General features: G+C 59.9%; 1 protein-coding gene across 1 annotated transcript in view; it reads right to left on the bottom strand.

Moving 5' to 3' along the window:
* Positions 1-22,292, bottom strand: part of SLC16A4 (solute carrier family 16 member 4) — a 383,212-nt gene that overhangs the window by 254,132 nt on the left and 106,788 nt on the right. The window lies entirely within an intron of this gene.

Genomic DNA, 22,292 nt, shown 5'->3' on the forward strand with positions numbered 1-22,292 from the left:
CGATGCCTGGCGGCTTGGGTTTGCTGAGATCCAATCTGGGATCCCTTTGGACCAGCAGAGGGGGAGGATGACACCGGGCATCGCTCCGGGGGCTGCCCGCAGGGGATGGGAGAGGCTCGGGGGGGGGTGATGGTGGGGGGTGTCTCTCCCCCAGAGCCTCACGGAGATGCTCCACTGCCACCTAGTGACAACGGGACCCCGGAGAGGGAAGGTCAGTGGCCCCGGCTGAGCCCGGTCGAGGGTCCGGGTGTGGAGCTGAACCTTTTCCCCGGTGGAAAAGAGGATTCTCCATGGCGGCTGATTTCTTCCCTGCGAGGACGGAGTGTCCTCCCCCATGGAACCCACTGCGGGCACCTGCCTGGGACAACCCGGCATCGCTCGGGCTCTAAACATCTCTAGAACAGGCTATTACGCCTTAAAAACTTGCCTTTTCCAAAGGAGCTGATGGGAACAAGGTGCTTGTGCTTCTTTGGCTGTAGGTACCCCCATTCCCTCCAGCACCTCCCACGTGCCCCGGCCTCCGGAGCATCCCTCCGCCACCTCCTCGCTCCCACTTTCCCTCCCTTCCCTCGTCGGCGCAGTGAAATTATTCAGTGCCTTTAACGCAATTTACATAATGTTGCGTTCCTAAACTGCCAGCAGCTGCCCGGCCCTGCAATTTATCCTTCCACCCGGCTATTAATGCCTCCCCCCGGGGCGAATATAAAGCGGAAAAATGCTGCGAATCCGAGCCCTGTACTGGAGGAAAAGGAAGAAACGGGGCAGAGGACCCGTGTGCATTAATATAATTAACCCACCGCAATCCCAAATGGCTTGGGATTCCGTCATTCATCCTTCCACCAAGCTGTTAATGTGCCCACGGCGGCGGGGGGGGGGGGGGGGGCCGTAAGCGCGCACACGCGTGTGCAAGGCTGCTGCGTTGTCCCCGTCCGTCCCCCCCCCTCATTTTCTGGGGGGGTGATTTCCCTCCCGGCATCATCTGGCTCCTCCGTTTGCCACCCGAAATCATGGCGCTCGCCGCTCAATTATACACCTCCGGTCTGTAATTACCTTTGCTCACGCTAATTGTGTAATTGGGAAAGGCAATTACCTGGTGGAATGAGATAGGAAGAGGATCTTGGCTTGCCCTATCAGCTTGTGGGATCCCTTCTCGGCTGGTCCTGGGGTAAATCAGGAGTAGGGTCCCTACCCGGGGAGGGCACCCCTGTGTTTGCAGTATGGCCGCATCCTGCTCACACGGCAGCTGAAGGTACCCCTTTCCAATCACCCTTTTTTCCCCTTTTGATGCTCAAACTCCAGACTCTCCGGGTTTATTCCAGCGGCGGTGGCTCCCCCCAAATAGCAGCCCCGTTCCCCAGCCCCACACCTGCCAGCCACCACCTTTCCTGCAAGATTCCCCGTGGCAGGGACACAAAGCGTCTCCCACGGGCTCTCTTTTGCCTTTCTCCGTGTATTTGCAGATGGATGTCCCCAGCGCTTGTCCCATCCCCACCCTGACCCTGCTCCCTGCCGTCCCCATGGATAGATAAACCCTCCTGGGATGCTGGAAGAAGGAGGGTGAAGTCCCAAGGGGATGGATGGGGCAGGGAAGGGAGGGCTCAGAGCGGGATTTTCTCCAAGATTAAGGATGCGACTTCTTTCAGCCGTGCCTTTTTCTCGGTGCTGCTCCAAGCTGATTGCGTTAAGCTGCTTGGTGAGTGATCGCTTTGGATGTATCTTCCCAATTTTGCCTGGGTGGTCCCTTTTGGGGCAGGTTTTTTTGGAAAGGAGCTGTCAGGGCTCAGGGTCTGGCGGGGACCTGCTGGCTCCCCCCCAAACACAGGACACTGATTCGGCTCCCAAATCCCCTCCGCTGCCCTCAGCCTCTCACCTCCACTGTTGTCCCCGGGGCCGTTCCCAACTTTCAGCTTTACCGGGATGATTTCACCCACTGGGGCTGGCGAAGGCTCTAGCAGAGACCTGACAAGCTCATCACAGCTGGCAGCCAGCACTTGGACGCTGCAGCTCGCCGTAGCATTGGATTTCGATATCAAACCTTCCCAAGGAAGGAAATTAAACCCCAGAAACAACCCATTTAACCTGCTGGCAGCGCTAATCCTGTTGTAAACACTCAGGCAAGGGCTGCTCAGCTCCGGGACTCGGCTGAGCCCCTCGGCTTCCCGACCGGACCCCCCCCCCCGATCCCTCCTGCCAGCACACACCACCGCCGTGGGGAGACGGGCTGTCTTTTCCCCTCTGAATCCTAAACCCCAGCAGTTTTGCAGGATGCAGGTGATCCCTGTGATGAGACAATACGGAGAGCTCAGCGTTCCCAGTGCTCCCGGTAGGGAGACGCTGGGATCCCCCCATGGGATCCCCCTGCAAAACCCCGTGCCGCCAGGAGCAGCAGCTCCTGCTGGTTTTTCCCAGTGTGCCCGGACGTGTGCGGCTCCTGCTGCAGCATCGTCCCCTCATTTCCCCCCCCCGCCCCGGGGCTGTCCCCGCTCTGTGCAAACAATTAACGGGCCTCGGTTAACAGGATCTGTGGAGGGGTGGGGGGCAGATCTGGGGGATTTGGGGACTTTTGGGAGCCTGGAGACCCCCCAAAGGGCAGGCGATGCCCAGCCCATAAATCACTGCCAGCCACTAAGCCAATGGGAGAGGGGATGCTCCATCGTGTGAGTAGATTCCTGCAGTGCAGCCAATGGGCAGCCGGCTTTTTGCATACGTGATGAAGGGATAATTAACAGCTGGGTTTCCCCTCCCACCCTGACCTCCCAAATGGGGGATAAAAGGGCGGTGGGGAGCACAGTGGCTTCTTGTTATTCTTTGTGTTTTGGGAAGGCCAAGACAAAGACCTCGTGGGCTACAGCCCTTGTGATGGCGGGGGCCACCCAGAGCGGGCTGCAGAGTGGCAGGGGCTGGTGGCCTTGGCCACCAGCAGGGTGCTGGTCCCTTGATGGGTGTTCCCGGTCAGGTGAGAGAGCTCCCATGCTGAGGAGGGCAGAGGGTGCCCAAATTTATGGCTGGTGGTTTTTGTGCCTGCTCCGGCCAGTTGGCATCGGGTTGGCAGAGGTGATTTGGGGGTGCGGGGAAAGGAACCCTGCAGGGATGGGGACCCCCGGGTGGGGGTTTTGGGGCGGGGAGGGAGGGAGGAACAGGCAGGAGGGCAGCGATGGGAAGAGTGAGGGAGGTGTCAGGAGGTGCAGATGGTCCAGGAGGAGCTGCTGGGGGAGAAGGGGGCGGAGGGGGGGGGGATAATTATAGTCAGGAGCAGAGCTCGGCAGCCCCAGGTGCGCGTCCCCTTCTGGAGCTTGAGTGCTTGAACCAAAGCATCTTTAAAAACCCGCAGGGGACTGGGGCATCTCCCCGCTTCTGTAAAGCATCCGCGGCTGCTCCGAGCAGCTTTTCCTTCCCCTGCTCCAGCCTGGCTCTGCCAGAGCCGGTTGCCGGAGATCCCTGGCCCCCGTGGGTGGGTTGGTGATGGAACCCTGGCTGATCCCATCCTTGGCACGGACGCCGCTTTTCCCCAGCTCAGCCCTGCAAAACCCGGCTCCTTTCTTCCCCCCGCTGCTCCTGGGCTGGGTCTCATCCTGCCCCCTCCTCCCCGAGGGTCCCTGCGGGCCAGGCTGGTGCTGGGGACCGGCTCCCATCGCCGGCAGCTCTTGCAGCAAAGCCGAGGCAGCGGAGCTGAAACGAGCCCAAGCAATTAAAAGCACCCGCAGCAGATGGTCGGTGCAGTCTGTCTCCCCGCCACCGCCGCCTCCTCGCTCTTCCCTTTCCTCATCCTCTCTCCCGACTCCTCTTATTCTTGTTTTTGCTGACTTATCCCCCTCAGGAGCTCCCAACCCTTCCCCAAAGCAGGATCCCCACCTTCCCCTGAACCCCCAGCCTTTATTTCCACCCCGAATGGAGGCGCACGGTGCAAACCCGGAGCCTCGTAGGATGGTTTAGGTTGGAAGGGACCTTAAAGGCCATCCAGTCCAACCCCCGCCCCGGCCCTGGCCAGGGACACCTCCCGCTAGACCAGGTTGCTCAAAGCTCCATCCAACCTGGCCTTGAACGCTTCATCTGCTGAGCTCGGGCGTTTCGGTGAGGAGACATCTTCATACGCGGGGAAACTAAGGCACGCTGGGGGTCGGGACCTGCTGGGTCCACCCGATATTCCCCGGCTGTGGAGACCGTGCTGCGTATTTCGTGCCCTTGGCTCCAAGCTTTGAGCGTCTTCTTGAAGGGGCTGTGAATTCTAGGTCACAAAGAGAAGGGAAAGTTAAAATGTCTGTGAAATCAGCCCGGTTGAACGGTTCCTATTTTACCCAGGCTCCTTCTTGCATCCTCCCGCCTTCCCCTTGATTCTCAGCCCCCTCCCCAGCTCCTGGGTTGTGCTCAGCGCCCCCCCCGCCCCCCCCCCCCCCCCCCCCCGGCCCCCAGCTCTGCCCAGGGGTTGAGTTTCCAGATGGTGACAGCCGAAATGGAGCCGCAAAGCAGTCGCCTCTGATGGAGCCGTGGCTCGAAAGGCCACGGGGCTTTGCAATCCCCTCTCCCAAACGCGAACACCCCCCCCCCCCCCCCCCCCCCCATGTGTCCCACACCCCCGCGCGGCCGCATTCCTCCGCGGTCCCTTTCTCAGCAGCGGTGGCCGTGTCATTCAGCCGAGGTCGAGCCCTGCAGCGGGGACCATGGGCTTTATCCCGGCCTCAAAAAGACGCATTGTATTTTTTTTGGGGGGGGTGTGGTGTGGTGTGTGTGTTGATTTCTCCGCTTGTTTGTCTCTTCACCTCCTCCGGGGTCTCTTTGGCGTTGCCAGTTTTGTTGGGTGTCCAAACCTTCTCTCGGGTGGCAGCGGTTAAAGCCTGACCCGGACAATGGGAGCGCGCTGCTGTCTTGGCAGCAGCTCCGCGTGCCGACAGCCGTGGGGATGCTGGGAAGGGGGGGGAAAGACGGGATGGGGACCGGCAGGCGGTTGGTGCCTGGATGCTTTCCCATGTGAAGGCTGAGCCGGGTGGGTGTTGCCACTGGAAGATGCCCCAGGAGGTCCCTGAAATGCTGGTTTTGGGGTGCTGTCGTGGGGGGATGCCCCGGGGGGTGTCCCTGCTGGGATCCCGCCGTGCCTTTGGTGAAGCTCTGAGTGCTGTTAACGGGGAGAAAAGTCCTGTTTGCTGAGGCCTGAGTAAATCCTTCCCTGAATCCATCAAGCATCGCTTGATCTCAGCGCTGTCTCCGGCATCGCTTGGCTCCGGGCGGTGACGGAGCCTCAGGGGAAGGGATGGGGGGGGCGGCAGGGGAACCCCCGACTTCGCAGCCGGCACAGAAAGCTCTGAGGAAATGGAGGAGAAACCAGGAACACGGAAGGATTGAACAGGTACAAAGCCAGACCCCAAATCATGGCTAGCTTTGCTCCGGTCAGGGCTACCACCCGTCACGCTGCGTGGCCGGCACATCTCCCCTCGGCAGAGCCACCTCCTGCCGTCACCCCCTGTCCAGGTAAGGAGACTCAGGGAGGGAAATCCCCCTCTCCCAACACCTCGCGAAGCTGCAGCAAGCCCTGCCTCGGTGCTGGATGAGCCCGCATCCCTGCGGTGAGCGGGACGGGGTGGCGTGGCCACCTCGGACCCGCACATCTCAGCCCAGGAGACATTGCCCAGGCAGAAACGCTCCTCAAAAACCTCTCCCGAGCCCCATTCCTCCTCCTGGCCCCACTTGCGGCCGGGCTGGGTCTGTGCTGTCGGATGGGAGAAAAGAAGAAGCAGCCCCAGGGGGATAATGGTGGTGGTGGAGGGGGAGATGCCTTCGTTTGTGCCAGCTATAGAGGGGCAGCCGGGCTCTTCCCGATGGGAGAAGGCTCCAGAGGGGCCGAGCGTCAGCGGCTTCTCCGCAGCGAGGCGGGGGAGAGGCGGCCCCGCGGGCGGCCGTCGTCTCGCTGGGTGGATGGGAGCTCAGCGGGGCGGGCGAGGGATGGATGGCATCCAGGCTCTCCTCTCCAGCAGCGTTTCACATACCTTGGGGCTTGCTCTGTCCTTAAAGCGCGGTGAAACCCCCCTCATGCGGGGAGCTGGGAGGGTTGGGGAGGGGGGGGGGCACAAAGGAGGGGAGGGCGGCTCATCCCAACCCGCTTGTCTTCACGTGGATGATTGTTTGCAGCTGAACTGCTGGGATGGGATTTTTTTATTTTTTTTTTTTATTTTTTTTTTTTATCAGCTGCTTCAGTCCTCCCGAGTGACCTCTCCCAGCCCCCAGACCTCCTGCGTTTGCCCCCCCCCCCCCATCGGTACGGCTCCGATGGGGGCTGAACCGCAGCCGGCGACGTCCCACCGGCAGGTGAGATGCAGGAGAGCCCGTGGAAATGCCGGGCTGGGTGATGGTCAGGGGATTCAAAGAGCAAAATCCATCTGTGCCCAGGGCCCGGGGTAAGGAAACACCTCCCTCAGCCAGATGTTTTGGGTTTCTTTCGGGCTGGGGGTGCTCACAGGACATCGAAGGGTGGGTTCGTGCTGTGTGCGGGGCAGTGGGTACCTCCACAGCATCTCCAAGGGGCAGCCTGACTTCGGGGACCTGCGAGGAAGGACACGGAGGCGCTTGTGTGTCTGCCGTCGGCACCGAGATCCAGCGGGATGTGCAGAGACGGAGCTGCAGGTTAAAAATTCCTGGGAGGAAGGGGAAAAAAAACGGGTCGGATCTTTGCCCTCTGCTGCTCTCCATCGGTCACGGGTCAGCCCCAGCAGCTCGATGGGAGGTGAAGGGAGGCTCAGGTGAAGGTCTCCGGGGACAGACAGCGGCTGTTTCTGGGACGAGACGCGCGAGCGAAGAGCTCAGTGTGTGTTCGTGCTGCAGTGCTGCAAAACCCTCCCCAGCCGCTGGAACAAGCCGTGCTGCTCCGTCCCTGCCCGCGTCCTCCTCCCCAAACGGCCGTATCCTGCTCCCGGAGGAGCTCAGGCCTGGGAGGTGAGGGATGCGGGGGCTTTGTCCCGGTCTGGGGGCGGGATGCAGCGATTCGTCTGGGGCTGGGACTGACCCAGGAGAGCGGCTGGGATGGAGGGGATGGGACGGGGTCTGGCTCCCAGTTTGATGCAGACCCCGGTGGGGCTCGTCAGGGCAGGCGGTTGGGGCACGCGAAGGATTTTTCACTTGCGCCCAGCTCCGAAAGGAAGGAAGGGAGCAGGATGAACCCACCACCCTGGGTGGCTCCATCTCCCGATGCCTCGCTTCCCGCATCCCTGTGGGGCCGGTGGACTGGTCCTGCCCCGAATCCCATTGCCGGGAGAGCCGGGCATCTCACAGCTTGGGTTTTTTCCACCTTTTCCTTGTTTCTGCCAAAGAGGGTTATGAAATATCACCTCCCTCATCCTCAGCTCGGTTCAGCTGCTCAGGGGTGACCTGGCTGTGGGGACCGCAGGGGACAGGGGAAATTTGGGCCAGGGGACCTCAGTGCCTGATGGCGGGGGGGAAGCAGAAGGGGAGATTTTTGGGGACCGTTTTGCCTGGGAACGTGTAGAAAAGCAGCATCCTGGGGAAGAAGGTGTGACGTCAAAGGCAGCGCTTAAAATATACCCAGGGCAAAATCACATGGCAGCTGGTGAAACAGGAGCCGACGGGCTCCATGCACCGAATCCCGCAGGAGCCTTGGGGATCCGTTGGGAAGAGTCCCCCAGCTGGAGCCGGCAGCTTTGCTTTCTCCGTCCCCTTATTCCAGCAGCTCCCTGGCCCTTGCCACCAGCCGGGAGCGGCGTTGCCAGGCTGGGGACAGCGGGGAGGGCTGGCCGGTGGCTGTGTGGGGACCGCAGGTGGCCGGCTGGCTCCCATCTGCTCCCCGCCAGCCGGGGCTGCGTCTGCACGGCCCCGGGGAGGTTCCCGGGTGACTTCTGTTGAAAGCAGCTACTGGTGGGGGCCCAGCTGGACGGCGTTTGGCTGCTTCTCGTTAGCTGGGTAGAGAACGACGCCGGGTGCCAAGTCGCTGGGGGTTATCTCCCCAGGGGAGGAATGATGAGCAGCTCAATGAGATTGGCTCAAGAGCCCAAGATGTGGTTTTTTTTTTTTTTATTTTGTCCTCCCCAGGGGATGCAGGTTGGGGTGAAAAACCCTCCGGTTTTGGTAATTTGAGTCCTGGTGAGCCTGCCAGGCAGGTTGCGCGGGCAGTCGGGATGAGCATCGGGGGAACAAGCCGCGTGCTGGTTTAGGCAGCGTCAGACAAAGCCACAGCGAACTCCCTCCCCACCGGGCTCCGTCCTCCCTTTGGGACTCAGAAAGGGGACACACGTCCCCTCCCAAAGGAGCTGGCCCAAAGGCAGGCTGAGATCTCTCTTTATTCCTCCAGGAATAACCGGTGCAGCCGGTGGCGACCGCGCAAGGAGATCTGAGGCTGAGCAGCCCTTTGAAGGGGTTTTGTTTTCACTTGCAAGGACAAAATGTCCAAGGACCCTGCGGCTTCCCGGAGCGGGTCCAACAAGACTGTCCCAGATCCCCAGTTCAGGCCTCTGTACTGGGCAGGGGGGACTGGATTTGGCCACGAGGGGGGACTTTTTGGGGGTCTGTCCCACTGCAAACCCCCCAGGGCGATGGAGGTGGCTCAGCCGGGGAACGCAGGCAGCGAGGGCAGGACCCGGGAGTCTGGGCAGGGGGCAACTATCAGCCAAGCTACAGGCAAAAAACCTTCAAAAAACCCCCTCGGATCACTCGAAGCCCCTCCAGAAAGACTCATCCAGGTCACCAAAACAACCTGGAAAGGGAGCCCGCTCCTCTAGGGCAGCCGGAGCCGGCGTGGTGCCACCCAGCCCATGAATTCGCCCTGTTGCACAACGCAGACGCGGCCGCGTCGGAGCCGCCGGCAGCTCGGCATGTGAAGAAAATTAAGACCAGAACTCAGGAGCAGCAGCTCTTTAAAGCCCCGTTGTCCCGCTGGTAGGAGCCCTCGCCCAGGGGCGACGGGACGTGGTTCTCATTCCTCCGCCTGCGCTGGGGTTTATTATTCCTCCTTCCATTGTGCAGCGTCCCCTTTATTCCCTGCATGCTTGTCCCCCCCGGGGCTGAACGAAGCAGTGTGGTTTTCTTCTTGAGCTCAGACGTGGCTTTTTTGCCTCCTCCCGACCACCCTTTTGTTTTTCAGCCATGATCTCCAGGCCAAAAATAGATGGTCTCTGCTCCTTGCAGCCCCGGAGAAAAAAAAAAAAAAAAGCCAACAGGTGAGCGCACGGAGGGGCACCGGGGCTGGTTTCATTAAGATCACTAATTAACGGTAGATGTTTCTTTTAAAGGTCATTTTTTGGGGGTGTTTCTTGATGTTTCCAGCCGGGGCTGTCTGGCGTTTGTCCCTCTCCTGGGGACAGGGTACCCTGCGGGGTTGTCACCCTGCTCTTGGGCGACCCAGGAGATTTTTTGGAGCCCTTGGAAGCGGCACCGTGTCCTGCGCCGGCTCGATGGTCACCGGCCCAAGGTGTCCCCGTTCCCCCTTGTGACGATGAGGAATGGGGCATCTCTGGGATGGGGCAGGGCAAATCCAAAAGGGATTTGGATTTGGGGCAAATCCAAAAGGACGTTCCAAAGGGGAGTGTCCTGGTCGGGATCCCGGCTGTGCCACCGTCTCCGCTGCAGCCTTGGGCACATCCCTTCACTCTGCGGGATGGGGGAAAGCAGCCTGGCACAGCGAGTTGGGATCCTTGGGTGGAAAAATGCTCCGTAAGAGCCAGAAATTCCTCTGCTCTGAGTCAGGCCGGGCTCCCCTTTCCCAGGCTCTGCTCCTTTCCCTCCGCGTTAGCGGAGCCCGGCCTCGAATGCGCCGTGACAGGCCCTGGCTTTGCAGGCAAATACATATTTAGAAACCGGAGGGCATTATCCCCTTCGATTATTATCACTTGAATGTAGGTCGGCTTGACAGCTTAGGTGGAAAATCATCTTTTAAGCGTACCGGCAGCTCCGTGTTCACCGTCCTGTTAAGCTCTCCCTGTTCACACCCTGCTTTGGTAGGGGGGGAAAAGCCGGGTTTAGGAGCCATTTCACCAGCGGAGGAGACAATAAGGTAAATTTTTTATTAAGGCGGCCAGCTCCTCCCAAAGGCACAGGGCACAAGGGTGGTCCCTGCGGCCGGGAGGGGTTTGCGGGGGGGAGAGACGGCGTGGTAAATGCATCTCCCCGTGCTGGCAGCATCCTGGGGATGCTCCAAACTGCCGGGGAGGGGGTCAGCAGGGAGGGATTCATTCATCCCTGTGCTCCCTGAAGATGTCCGTCCATCCGGGCTTGTCTGTCTGTCTGTCCGTCCTTCCCTTCCCATAGCTCTGCCCGGCTGCGGCGCGTTGGGAAACGCAGGCTCTGCCGCATCCCTCCTGGGAAGGCCCGCTCCATCCTCGCCCGCTCCACCCTCGCCCGCTCCCTCTAAACCTCCCCGCTGTATTTTTCCTCCCCAAATTGCAACTTTCATCCTTTTAAAAAGCCTGGGCGATGCCTCCCCCCCGCGCTGCCTTCCCCCCCCGCCTCCCCCCGCACCTTTCCCCTGGACCAGTTCCTATGAATGGATGGTTGGTGGCCCTGTGATGCCATTTCCATGGTGACAGATGGCAGCCGAAAATGCGGGGATCAGGGTCACATGAGAGCAGCGGTAAATTCAGGCGGTTATTTATAGGCTGCTGCTCCAGCGTTTATGGAAATGCGTCTATCTTCGACCGCGGTATCAGCCCTTCGCTGGCTCTCCAGGGCACTGCTCTTCCAGGAGAGACATTACTCATGCTCTGCTTTAATCCAGACTGTTCCCGCTGCTCAGGCTGGTGTCGGAAAAGTACCGGGTTCTCTGGGTTTGGGGTATTGGGGCTGGGGTGTGGGTTTTTTTTGGTTTTTTTTTTTTTTTTTTTTTTTTTTTTTTCCAGCCTGAGTCTCCGGATCAGCCTCAGCCAAACGCGGCCGTAACCAAGAGCGTCTCGCGTCTGCCTGTGGCATCTCCTTGCGCCGATCACTGGCACCGCCTGCAACGTGACAGTCTGAGCAATAATCTGAATTTTCGGTCCTGCTCGTGCCCGTTCATCCAGTCCCGACTAGTCTTTTTGTGTTTTTTTTTTTTTTTTTTTTCCTTTTTTTAGGCTCTGATCCAGCTGGGGATCTTTCTGTGCCTCAATTTACCCACCAGCAACGCGCTTCAGCGATGCGTGGCCAGCCAAAGGGAGATCTTTAAATCCTCGGGGGGGGGGGATTTACGTCACCTCCTAAGGTGTCCTCGAGTCAGCCGTGACCCGGGAACTGCTCTCTCCCCAGCCGGAGCAGGCTCTTCCCTGCTCCCTGCCGAGATGTGCAGGGAGCAGGGGGAGCCGAATGGCTGGTTCAGCCCCTCTTAATAAGGTTGCTTGATTTCCCTTTGCTTAAGACCCCCTTAATAAGGTCACCCGATCTTTTGTTTAATCTCCGGGCGTGCAGAGAGCTTTATGCTGCCGGCATTTGCAGCCCGCGGGCTCCGCAGCTCCCCTTCCCCAGCCCTCGCGCCCATCTCCCCACGGAGACAGCGCCGGGACGCAACGCAACTCGCCGTCTTTGGAAACCAGGAAGTTTTTCTCATGCCTGCAGACAGCGGGGCCTTTTTCCCCATCGCTGGGCTTTTCCCGGTGCGTGTGATGAGCCTGATGGTGCTCTGCACGGGGGTGGCCGTCCCCTTGCAGCCGGGGGAGAGTCCGTCTCGCACCAACCCTGCGGAGGGTTGAATTTCACGGAGGGAGAAGCTCCTCGACGCCCCGTGATGTCTCCTGGCCCCTTTCCCCCGTGGCTTTGTCCCAGACCGGAGACTGCATCCGAGCCCCCGGGGAGCGGCGCAGGAGCGGAGCAGGGAGCATCCCCACAGAGGGCTCTCGGTCCCCACGGAGGTGACATGCTGTGGGGCACATTTCTCTCTCCCTGCTCATTGATACCTGCCCTTGCCTGTCCCCACAGGAGGGAGAAGGGGACCCCATCGACATCCCGGCTGTGATGGCTCCGAGTCTTGCCTCCCCGTCCCAGCCCGGGCATCGCCTCCTTCCCCTCCACCTTTGCTTCTATCAACCAGAAAGCGTGACCCGGCCGGAAGGACTGGGACAAGATGCCACGTTTAAAACACAGAAAGCATCAAATCTTTGGAGAGGTCGCGAAGGCTGACCGTGAACCTGGCAGGCTTTGATCCGCACCCCCTCTCTTCCAGGCTGGTTTACATCAGCCTCAGACGCCACCCGCCACCCCCCCTCCCCCCCCGGCCCCTGCCAAGGTCCATCAGACCCTGGGAGATGTGCGGAGACGTGGCAATAAGCCCAGCAGACGCTGGGGATTTCGCACGGTAGTAAATCACAAGCGCGATGTGCCTCTTCCCCTTCAAGTGCCACGTCGAGCTGCCTTACCCCTGCCCGGGATGGGCAAAGGCGCGGATTTAATGGAGTGTGGCCTCATTTCTCCCGGAGGGAAAAGGAAGGAGAGTTACGACCATCGCTCTCAGGCGCTGGAGCTCGGTGCAGGCGCTGGCTCGGCTCCCAAGTACCTGGGAGAATTGATCGTTTTGTGCCTAATAGGCTGGAAAAGGGAAACGGGTCCAAAGGCCAGAAATGTGCATAAATGGGAGCTGGAGGGAGCATGGCTTGGGGCTGGAGGTCCGAATCCTCTGAGGTTTGTCTCTTCCAAATGTGTTTTTTCCTCCTGTCAGCATTTCTCCCAGGCTGAGGAGCTGGATACTGCTACCAGTATCCCCAGCACCAGTAACACACTGGTTGGAGAAATATATTCAAGCTGAACTGCCGGGGTTTAGATGGGCTGAATTTGGGTTTTCAGGACCCAGAGGCATTAATCGTTTCCATCAGGTGCTGAACCAGCAGTGAACTCCTTTGAAACCTCCTTTTCCCCACCAGTTAACCAACCTAACAGCCCTCTGGCTTTCCTGATTATCCCAATTAGGTGTTTTCTGAGGGCAGGACTCTGGGCAGCACTGAATAAAAGGGGAAGGCTGATGCTTCCAGGTGTGCCCGGCCTCTCTGCTAGCCCCACCACGGTTACATGCATCAAAGCAGCCTAAGTGGCTGTGATAAATTAAGCCGGTCGAAGCAGCTGGATTTGGGGTTAGTTTGCCCTGAAGACTTGCCTTTGCACACATATTTCTGCCTTCCTCCTGATAAAATACCTGGTGCTGCTATATCTTGGCGTGTCCTGGTGGGATGGGGACCGTTTTGCCCACAGGATTTTGCCATTGGCATTAAAGGTTGATCAATAAATGCAAATATCTCCTCTCCGAAGCTGGCTTCCACCCCTTGCTCAGCCCCGCTCCAGCCCATCTTGCTCCTGGGCTCAGCTCTGGCATGAGAGGGAACCGGTGCAGCTGGAGACGTGGTGTCCTCTGACCCCGGCGCTGGGTCTGGGGTCCCCGAGAGTCACCGGGCCAGCCCTGAGCATCGCTCCCACTCAAAGGCCAGGCTCCAAGTTGGCATCCGAGTTACGAGGAGCAGAATTTCTGGTCCCGGCTGCTCCTCCTCCTGCCCCCCTCGGTCCCCGGGTGGTCTCAGACAAAGCAACTCCTCCAATGTGTTGTTATCCTCGGGGGAAAGGGGTGACCAAATCCCCCCGAAACACTCCCCTTCCCCAGGGCAGAGCCACCGTAGCGACCAGGGGAGCACCTCCGGCGTTGCTCTTTTTAGCTGGGGGGGGGGGTGGATTATAAAAAAGGGGATTTTTGCCTTTCCCCACAGCACCAGGGTGGGCAAAGCTGAACATCCCACCCCCCCCCCCCCCAACTTCTGCCAGAACTCACTGCTGGTTGTTTTTTTTTTTTTTTTTAATTTATTTGAATGCAAGACACCACCCCCTCGGAGAGGTATATGGGGAGGGGGGGAAGGCTGGCCCGGCACCCCAGCTTTGACGCGCAGCCTTGGTGACTCAAGCCTGCGTCAGGGGCTGCGTGTCCCTTCTTATTTATTTATTATTTTACATTTTTTTTCCTATTTTTTTTTCCTCCCCCCCCCCTCCCACCTTCTCTCCCGGAGTTACCTCCCCTCCGGCGAAGGGGAGAGCGGGGCCGGGCCGAACCCAGCGCGCATCCGCCGAGCGGCGGCGGCGGAGCGGGGAAGCGGCGGCGGGCGGGGGGGGGAAGAAGGAAAAGCGTCCGCCCGGTTGGCAGCCACCGGTACCCGCAACCACCGGTACCCGCTCAGCTTCTCCGCCGCGGGGTGCGGAGCCGGCTCCTCCTTTCCCGGTGGTTGCCCGGTTCCGCGTATCACCGATAGCCACGTATCACCGGTAGCCGGCCCCGCCGCCGCCGCCCGGTTTCGGTGTCGGCGCCCCCCCCCGCCAGCAGCAGCGGGGCGGGGGGAACCTGGTCCGTTTCTAGCGGGAATTTGCTCCGTCTCCTGCCGGGATCTGGTCAGTTTCGCCCGGAACCTGGTCGATTTCTCCCGGGAACGGGGCGGTTTCACCCTCCTCCCCGGGGAGCCGCCGCGCCGAGGTAAGGCTTCTCCCCCCCCCCAGCCCCCTCCACTCCCGGGGGTCTCCCCCGGTGCTGCCCGCTTTGGTCGCCCCCTCCCCACCTCCGCTGTCGGGGCCTTTTGGGGGGAAGGTGCCTTTTGAGGGGGTGGGGGGTGATGGGGGGGGGACGGACACACACCTAAGTCTGGAGGCACCAGGCGTGGCCCTAAGGGTGGTGGCATCAGGGGCTCGGGGGGGGGACGACATTCAGAGACAGCGAATGGCTTCGGCCACCCTGAAGAGGCTGGGGGTAGCCGCCGAGGTGGGGGTCCACTGGCCACCCGGCTTCAGGTTGGTGGGGGGCTCATCCCCTCCGAGGTGCTGCCCGAGGGTGGGTAGAAACGCAGCTTCCAGGTTGACCTTGACAATAACATTGGGAGAGGAGAAAGCGTTGGGCTGCTATGAATATTTCCTTCCTGGCCCCCGAAGTGTTAGGGGAGGCGGGGGGGGGTGTGTGTGGTATTTTCCCCTTCTTTTATTTTTACGCTGCTCCCTGAATGCGGATGGCTGGGTTTGAGGCAGAAAAATGGGGCTCGGGCTCCTGCTTTCGTGCAATTCTCAGTACGGGGTGTGGGCAGTCCTTATTCCCGTCTGTGCCGTTTATTGCCTTGCTGGATGTGCCCCAAGGTGCATGTTTTGGACTGGCGGCATCACGGCCAGGTGCACGTTTGCGTCGCTCGAGGGGACGTGGGGCTTAGACCGGCTGAGAAATCCGGTCCCAGCCCTTTGTAAAGGACCCAGAAGGTGAAATCCTTCTGCCTCTCGGATCACGCCTCGCGTCTGAGGCACCTGAGGTTTGAATCCGTCAGGAGCTGATGCAACTATTTCTGGTCTCGGTAGGAAAAAAAACCCGAAATGCCACGGCAGCGGAGCTATTCTCGGCAGGGCGTAGAGTTTCTTGCGAATATGTCTCTAGAGGTGTCGGGACTAGGTCAAGGAACCTGGATGGTGGTTTGACTGCAGCTCAGCTGCTTGGAAGGGAAAGAAAATGTGGGTCTGAGCTGTCCTCTGGGATAAATCAGAGACGGCTCCGCTGAAGTCAATAGGAATAAAAGGGTTTGGTTTAAATCTGGAGTGACTCCGCTGCTACTTCAGGCGTGCACAGAGCAGGGAATCTGGAGTGATACCGGAGCTGAGCCGGAGTCACGAGGATCGAATTTAGCCTAGCTCAGATGCTGACCTACGCGCATCCAGGCTGAACCGTTGCCTTGGGAGGAGAAGCTCTGATTTTACCCCATCCTGGGGCTGCATTCGGGCTTGTTTGTTTACAAACGTAGCAGCAGCTTCATGAATTACAATAGGGAGCTCGCAGAGGGATTCGGATGCTGCCTGTTCTCTGCTTTTTACGGTAAAACCAGACCAGTTTGGGGTTCAGCCACTAACCTTCAGTGGGTGAGTTGAGAGGGATCACCGCGATCTAACTGGAAAAAGATCATCCGGTGAATCAAACGGAGCCCTGAAGGAATCATCTGACGGTTGGCTTCGATACGGTGTCACGCTACTGCAGCTGACGTATGTTTGCATGATGCTAAATGAGAGATGAAAGGAGACCAAATTCGATGAATCAATGGGCTCATACACTTTGTGACAAACCCAAGTGCCGAGGCTTCCCCTCCTCCGGTGCTGTTGTGTCTGTCTCATGACCCGTCAGCAAAACTGCCCTTGCCGAAGGTTTCTTGGTACCTACTGAAGAAAAGAGCGGCTCTAATGTCTCAACCTGCCACGGGGGCGTAAAAAACCCTGAGCTTGGGGGCGTTGGGAAACGCATCCACCCCTGGGGTGGCGGTGGCTGGGGTAGCCCCACCTCCGCTTGCCTTTATAGGAGCTGGGGGGGGGGGGGGGGCGGGGGTTATTTATAACATCTGGGCGCTTTTGCTGGCGAAAGCCACTTTGGGTAGGTGTAAGACAGAAGCGGAGGCAGCTCTGATTCATCAGCCGACGTGAACCGCTCCTGTGCCACGATGCTAAAGCCGGGCCTGAGCGTTTGCACAGGAAGGACGTGGTACGGAGCATCTCCAGCTCCTCCGGTGGGGAAACGCTCCCGACCCCAGGAGCTGCTCTCAACCCCGCGCCTGGGGCTGGGGTCGAGGTTGGCGTTGGGGATCTCGGTTTCCAGCAAAGCTTCTTGCGGGTGCCCTTGTCCTCGGCACCCCCCCCCCCCCCCCCCCCCCGCCACGCTCTCCCATCTGCTCGCTCCCACCCTGTCCAAAGTTTGTGCCTCTCTGCGTGTGGGTGGACGGGAGGGAGCGCGCCGGGATGCGGCTCGGCTGGTGGGACTGAGTCACGAGGGTCGTGTCCGCCGGGCAGTGAGAACCTGGCGCTAATTAGCAGGGATTCCTTAATGAAGGGGAGAGAGGGAGAAGCCCTAATGAACCCAGATGGCAAAAACCTTCCCGGTGAAGCCGGAGAGGATGAGCAGGGAGGAGCAAGCCCCGGCACTGAACGGATTTAAGATGGAGGCGTCTTGGACCGGCCTTGGCTTGTGGAAGGGAGGTTTGTGTGGTGGAGGCTGCAGGAAGGTCCTCGGAGCGGGGTTGGGGCGGGCGGATCAGAGCCGCAATGCTTCTGCGTGGGGCAAAAGTCTCTTCTTGGGGCGTTGAAACGGAGTTTGGATGCTGCCGGGAGGGTCCTGCCCTTGGTTTCTCGTAAGGGTGGGATACGTCCCTAGGGTGGGATGCTTCCCAAAGGACCCGCTCAGCAAGGGCGACCCCTTTCCCAGCGGGAAGCAGCGGGTAGGGGCCCAGGGCTGTTTTTCCTCATGATTTGATCTCAAAGCCGGGATGCGCAGCCAGGGCTCCTTCCCTTTGCTGCTTGGCTTTGCAGCGTCCAGAGGGATGATGGGAGGGAGGCTCGTTCCTTCCCTCCGCCTCTCCTCCCCGGGCTCTCCGCTTCCTGGGTGACCTTGGATCCATCCCTTCCCCTCCCTGCTTCCGTCTCCCCATCTGCACCAAACCTCAGTGGAAGGTTTCCCTGACCCCGTGCGTGTCGGGGAGGGTGGGGAGCTACAAATTGATGCTCGGATCTTCCAGCCTGAAGCCAAGAGCGGCCTTCCACCTCTCCCGAAATCCCTCTGTGCCTCTGGCCCCGTCGCTCTTCCCTCCCTTCCCTGCTCTGTGACCTTGATGGGATGAGCCGAACCTTCCTGGGCCCGGAGAGCCGGACGCTTCGCCAGGAGGAGCATCTTTCCCTTTTCCTTTAGGAGCTGCCGGGGATTTGCCTGGAAGCGCAGTGGTGATCCCAGCTGAAGGGAGAAGCGGTGGAGTGGGGAGGGACCAGCAGAGAGTCCCCGTGGTTTAAATGTTAATTTTGAATTCACTAAACCCCAGCCTGTGTTTTCTTCCTGCCTCAGTTTCCCCTTTATGGACCCAAACAGGGTACAAATGTAGAATTTGGACACGGGAGGGGAGAAGTCTCCCCCTGTGCTTGTCCTTCAGACCCAGCGCACGTTTGCTGCTGGTGGCTGCTCTCCTCGGAGGCTGCTGTAAATCCCCGTCTCCTCCCCGCCTGCCTCCGCGCTCCCAGGCCCAGCTGAAAGCTTTGCTGACACGTTTCCAGCCTGCTTTATTGCTCCCCAGCCGCCTTCCCGAGAAAGCAAGGACGGGCGAGGCGGGACACGTGGCTTGGAGCATCTGTCCTCCTCTGAACCATCCGTGATGCTGCTGGCAGGGCAGGGCTGGGCTGGGGGACGCGGTGCCCTCGGCTCCCGGCGGTCTTCACTCATCCCAAACAGCAGCTTTTCCCCAGCGGGTGTTTCCATCTCCAGCTGGGATCCATGGGAACCTCTGGGCAGGGATTAAATCCCCTGGGTGTCGCCCAGCAGGAGCTTCTCGAGCTCTGCCCCTTCCCCGGATGGGGTGAATCCAGCTTGCACCATGGCAAACCGTTGCCGTGCGTCTTCGACCCGCTGCAGTGGTGGCTCCTGAGCTGTCAGCGCAAAGGGACGTGGTGGTCAAGGCCACCCCTGTGCAGAGGGGACACGGGGGATTGTCCCCTTGGTGCTGGCAGGAGCCCTGGGCTCAGCCGGTGAGTCCGGGGTGGGAGCGGGGCCCAGGGGATGGCGGCTGCTCTGCACGGGGGCTGACGTCCTGCAAGGGGTGAGCCATGAAGGTACCCACCAGAGACCATGAAAGCGGGAAGCTCGTTCGAGGAGACGCCTAGGGACGGCGAGCGGTGGGAGATGCAGGAGGTAAGTTATCCCCAGGGGCACCCCAGGATGTTTTCCCCGGAGTCTTCCCTTCGTAACGCCCCCTGGGATGTTGGTGGATGCTCTCAAGTCGACTCCAGAGACACCGGCACCAACCCCACCACAAAGCGGTCCTTTTCCTGGTCCTGCTGTGGGAAAAGCCGTCGTCCCTCTCCAGGTGCCCACGTGGGTGGCATCAACAGGGGTTTTACCTGGGCAAGGCGGTGGGTGCAGTGGCACCCCTTGGTCCAGCAGAGCGAGTGAGGTGATTAGAAGCCGTGGGCTCTGAAAGACCCTAATCTGTCTTCTCCAGAGGAAGGAAAAAATGCACATTTAAGAAAATTAAGGTCATGAGGGCTAAGTAAACAAGCTGAATCTCCATCTGTCAGTGACAAGGGTTTTCTATCTCTCTCCAGCCCAGAAAGCTCCTGGTTGTCAGCTGATCTGCCTCGTCTTTCTCGCGGGGTGGTTGTTATTTTTGGCAGATGAATTTTTGATTAAATTCCCTTTTCAATCAAAGAAATGCGTGGAAATACCTTTCTCGGATGGATTTGGACTGTGCTTTCTCATTTGAGGGGTTCGGACCTTCGGGCTGATGGAAAATGCCGGGGAAATTAATAGGGAGGGTCTGGTTGACCCCACCATTCCCTGGAACGGGTCCCCGCGTGGGTCGGTGGCTTTGGGCTGGCTCTGGCTGGGCTCATCTCACGGTACCTGCAGGGACGTGGGCGGCAAAGGTTGGGTACGTTCATGGCATCGCTGTCGGGACCAGTCCCCTCTCCTTCAGGATCTCGTCCGGGCAACACCCCCATCACTAGGCCAGGGCTGAGCCATCTGGGAGACAGCAGGAGCTCCCCAAACAAGCCATGGGGACACAGTGACAGAGCCATGCCGGGATCAAGATTGGGACCTCCGCCGTGGTTTTCCTCTGCTCTAGTTCAATTTGGGCGCATCTCCCATGGGGAGGAAGACTCGTACCTCTGCTCCTTCACCCTCATCTCATCCTGGTGCCTAGAAGGGCCTTGCCCCAACCCCAGGAGGGCAGTCAAAGATCAAACGATCGCCTTTTGATGCCCAGATCCTTTGGGAATGTCGCCGTCTTGAGCATCCCCCAAGGAGCTGAGAGCTTCTGGGCCTTTGGAGGTGCTTGAAGAAACCTGCTCTTCAAGTCAAGTCTTCAGCTGTGTCCTGCTGCCTCTCAGCTCCGAAGGATAACGCTGGGCGGGGGAAGACCTAAACCGAGGAGGGGGAGAGACAGAGACGCGGAGAAAGATGCTGTGGGGTCTGTCCTGACCCCATTGCGCTGCCCTGGCTCGACGCCACCTTCCCTGGAGCTGGGCATCTCCCAGGCTTTGCTCCAAGGGGTTGAGCTGCCCCAGGAGAGCAGTTTGGATCCCCTCACCACCCGGCACTGAATTTTGGGGGCTTGACCAGCAGGTTGTAGGTCTTCTAGGCTCTACCCCTAATATAAAGTGAGCCCCCGAGGCTGAGTCCTCCTGAAGGTCTGAGTCACCCTGGCTCAGAAGGAGCTGAAGTGGCTGCTGAGCAGCCGGAGCGGCAAACAACTCATGGGTGATTCAACCAGGTCTGCACTAATCTATACGTGGCCTGAGCCAAAATCCATGGAAATCCCAGTGATTTCCTGGCTGCTGGATGAAGCCCTTCCCTACCCTCTGTGCCTGTCCCCATCCCGGCTGAGGATGCTCCAGCCCCGGGGCAGCCACGTGCCGGTAATTGCCACGATCGAGCCGTGAGCGGTTTACGTGAATGAGCCGTCGTTAGGAAATTAAACATTGCTGGGCCAGGCTTGAAAGAATAATTCAAACGGCTTCTCCGGAGGAGCCGGATCCAGGAAAGATGCGGAGCCGACACGGTTGCCTGGCAACGGATGCAGCCGAGGGCTGAAAATAGCTTTTCTAATAGGAACGGGGCCTGGCAAAGGGGGAACTTTCTTCAAGGGTGAAAAGACACCAAGGTGAGGGCAAGGGAGGGTGAGGTTTCCTGCTGCCGATGCTTTGCTTCCCTCCCACGCCGGGTCAGGACCTCAGCGCGCTGCTTGGGGGTGATGGGCTCTGCTGCCCGGGCTGAAACCGCTGCTGTGAAAAGGTTTGGGATTGTGAGCGGAATTGGGTCAAAAAAAGATGGATGTTTGTCCAAAGGAAGGGAAAAGCTGGGGACGGCTCTGGAAAATCACGGGAGAGTTTTCCTTCGGCTCGCCGGAGCGGGGACAGTGGGTGGTCCATCCTGCATCATCCATCCTGGTAGAGACCGGCCACCCGTGCCGAGGGTTGGCTGCCCCAAGGACTGCGCTGATGGGGCACGTTTGTGGAATGTCACCTGTGAGATGCCACCTGGGTCTCGTACGAGCTGTGAACTGAATGAGAAACCCCCCAGGATCGGGGTGAGATGATGCTATGGCCAGGCCGGGGTGGGAGAGGTCCCCAGGCACGGCACCATCACTCTTCCAGCAGCTGGTGACCAGCCTGGTGTCCTCTGGGAAGCAGGGATGGAGGGGAGAGAAAAGAAGCAAGTGTGGTCCATTGGGAGGGTCGTTTTTCCAAATTATGAGGTTTCTTATGGGTTTTCTGTGTCTTCTCCCCAGTTGGTGAAGCTCCACGATCCCAGCTTGCGGGGACCTGCCAGACAAACCCCAGTTCTCCCAGTATGGAGGGGAGGGACGTGGTGCTTTCCCATGTTGGGGAGCCCCAGCCTAGCAGAGCGGATTTCCCTGATGCTCCAAAGCTTTTTTTGGGTGGGGGGAGGTAGGGGAGCGTTGTGGGGCCGAGCCGGGTCACGGGCACCCCCTGAAATGCCTCCATGCAGGATCGCTCCCGCAGCTGGAGGAGTCCCCAGTATAAACACGCGGCCGCCTGTTTGCAAACGTGACCCACCGCACGCACCCGCTCATCGCCGCGCTGGCGGTGGACCCACGGAGGGAGCGCGGTCCTCCCCGCCTGTGCCCATCCCGGCCCCTCACCTGTGGGATCCGGCGCCATGGGTTTCGGAAATGAGGTGCTGGGGGCAAACCGGGTGTAACCGCGGGGATGCCGTGGGACTGCTACGGCTCTCCCCGGCCAAGGCTGGCCCACGATGAAGGCCGGGGAGGTGGAGGGGCCGGGACGATTGATGGCTTTGCCTTGGCTTCTGCTGTTTCGCAGCCGTTATCTGTTGTAAAGCTGCCTGGGAAGATTTAGCTGCAGGCTCCCAAGCTTTTAAGTCACTCCCGATAACGTCCAGGGATGGAGGGGTAGCCCGGGCGTTTGTCACCGTCCCCGAGCGCTTTCGAGCTGTCGCGGGGCTGAGCCGAGGGGCCCCGGGAGGGAGGGAGCGGGGCAGTGCGGGGCAGAGCCCCGGCCGGCGCTGGATGTGGTGTCAGCCCTCGTCAGCGCTTCTGGCCCCGGGAACGGGGTTGTTGGAAGATAAAAGAGGTGTCACGGCGATGTGACCGGCTCCATCGCTTGTCACCATCCCCTGCAGCCCAGGGAATTTCCCTCCCGTGGGTCGCGGGAGGTTCCTCTCCGTGAATACTGAACCAGGGGGGTTGCTCCTGGTCCATCACTCATGGAGAAAGGGCGTCCCCCCAGCCCAGAGGGTGGTCCCCAAGGCATGGGGTGACGGACACCCTTCTCCCCCTGGTGCTGCCGCTCCCGCCAGGACACCCTTGGGGTAAGGCAAAACCAACTCATCCTCT

This window comes from Rissa tridactyla, chromosome 21 (genome assembly GCF_028500815.1).
Source record: "Rissa tridactyla isolate bRisTri1 chromosome 21, bRisTri1.patW.cur.20221130, whole genome shotgun sequence".
In the NCBI taxonomy this organism is placed as follows: domain Eukaryota; kingdom Metazoa; phylum Chordata; class Aves; order Charadriiformes; family Laridae; genus Rissa; species Rissa tridactyla.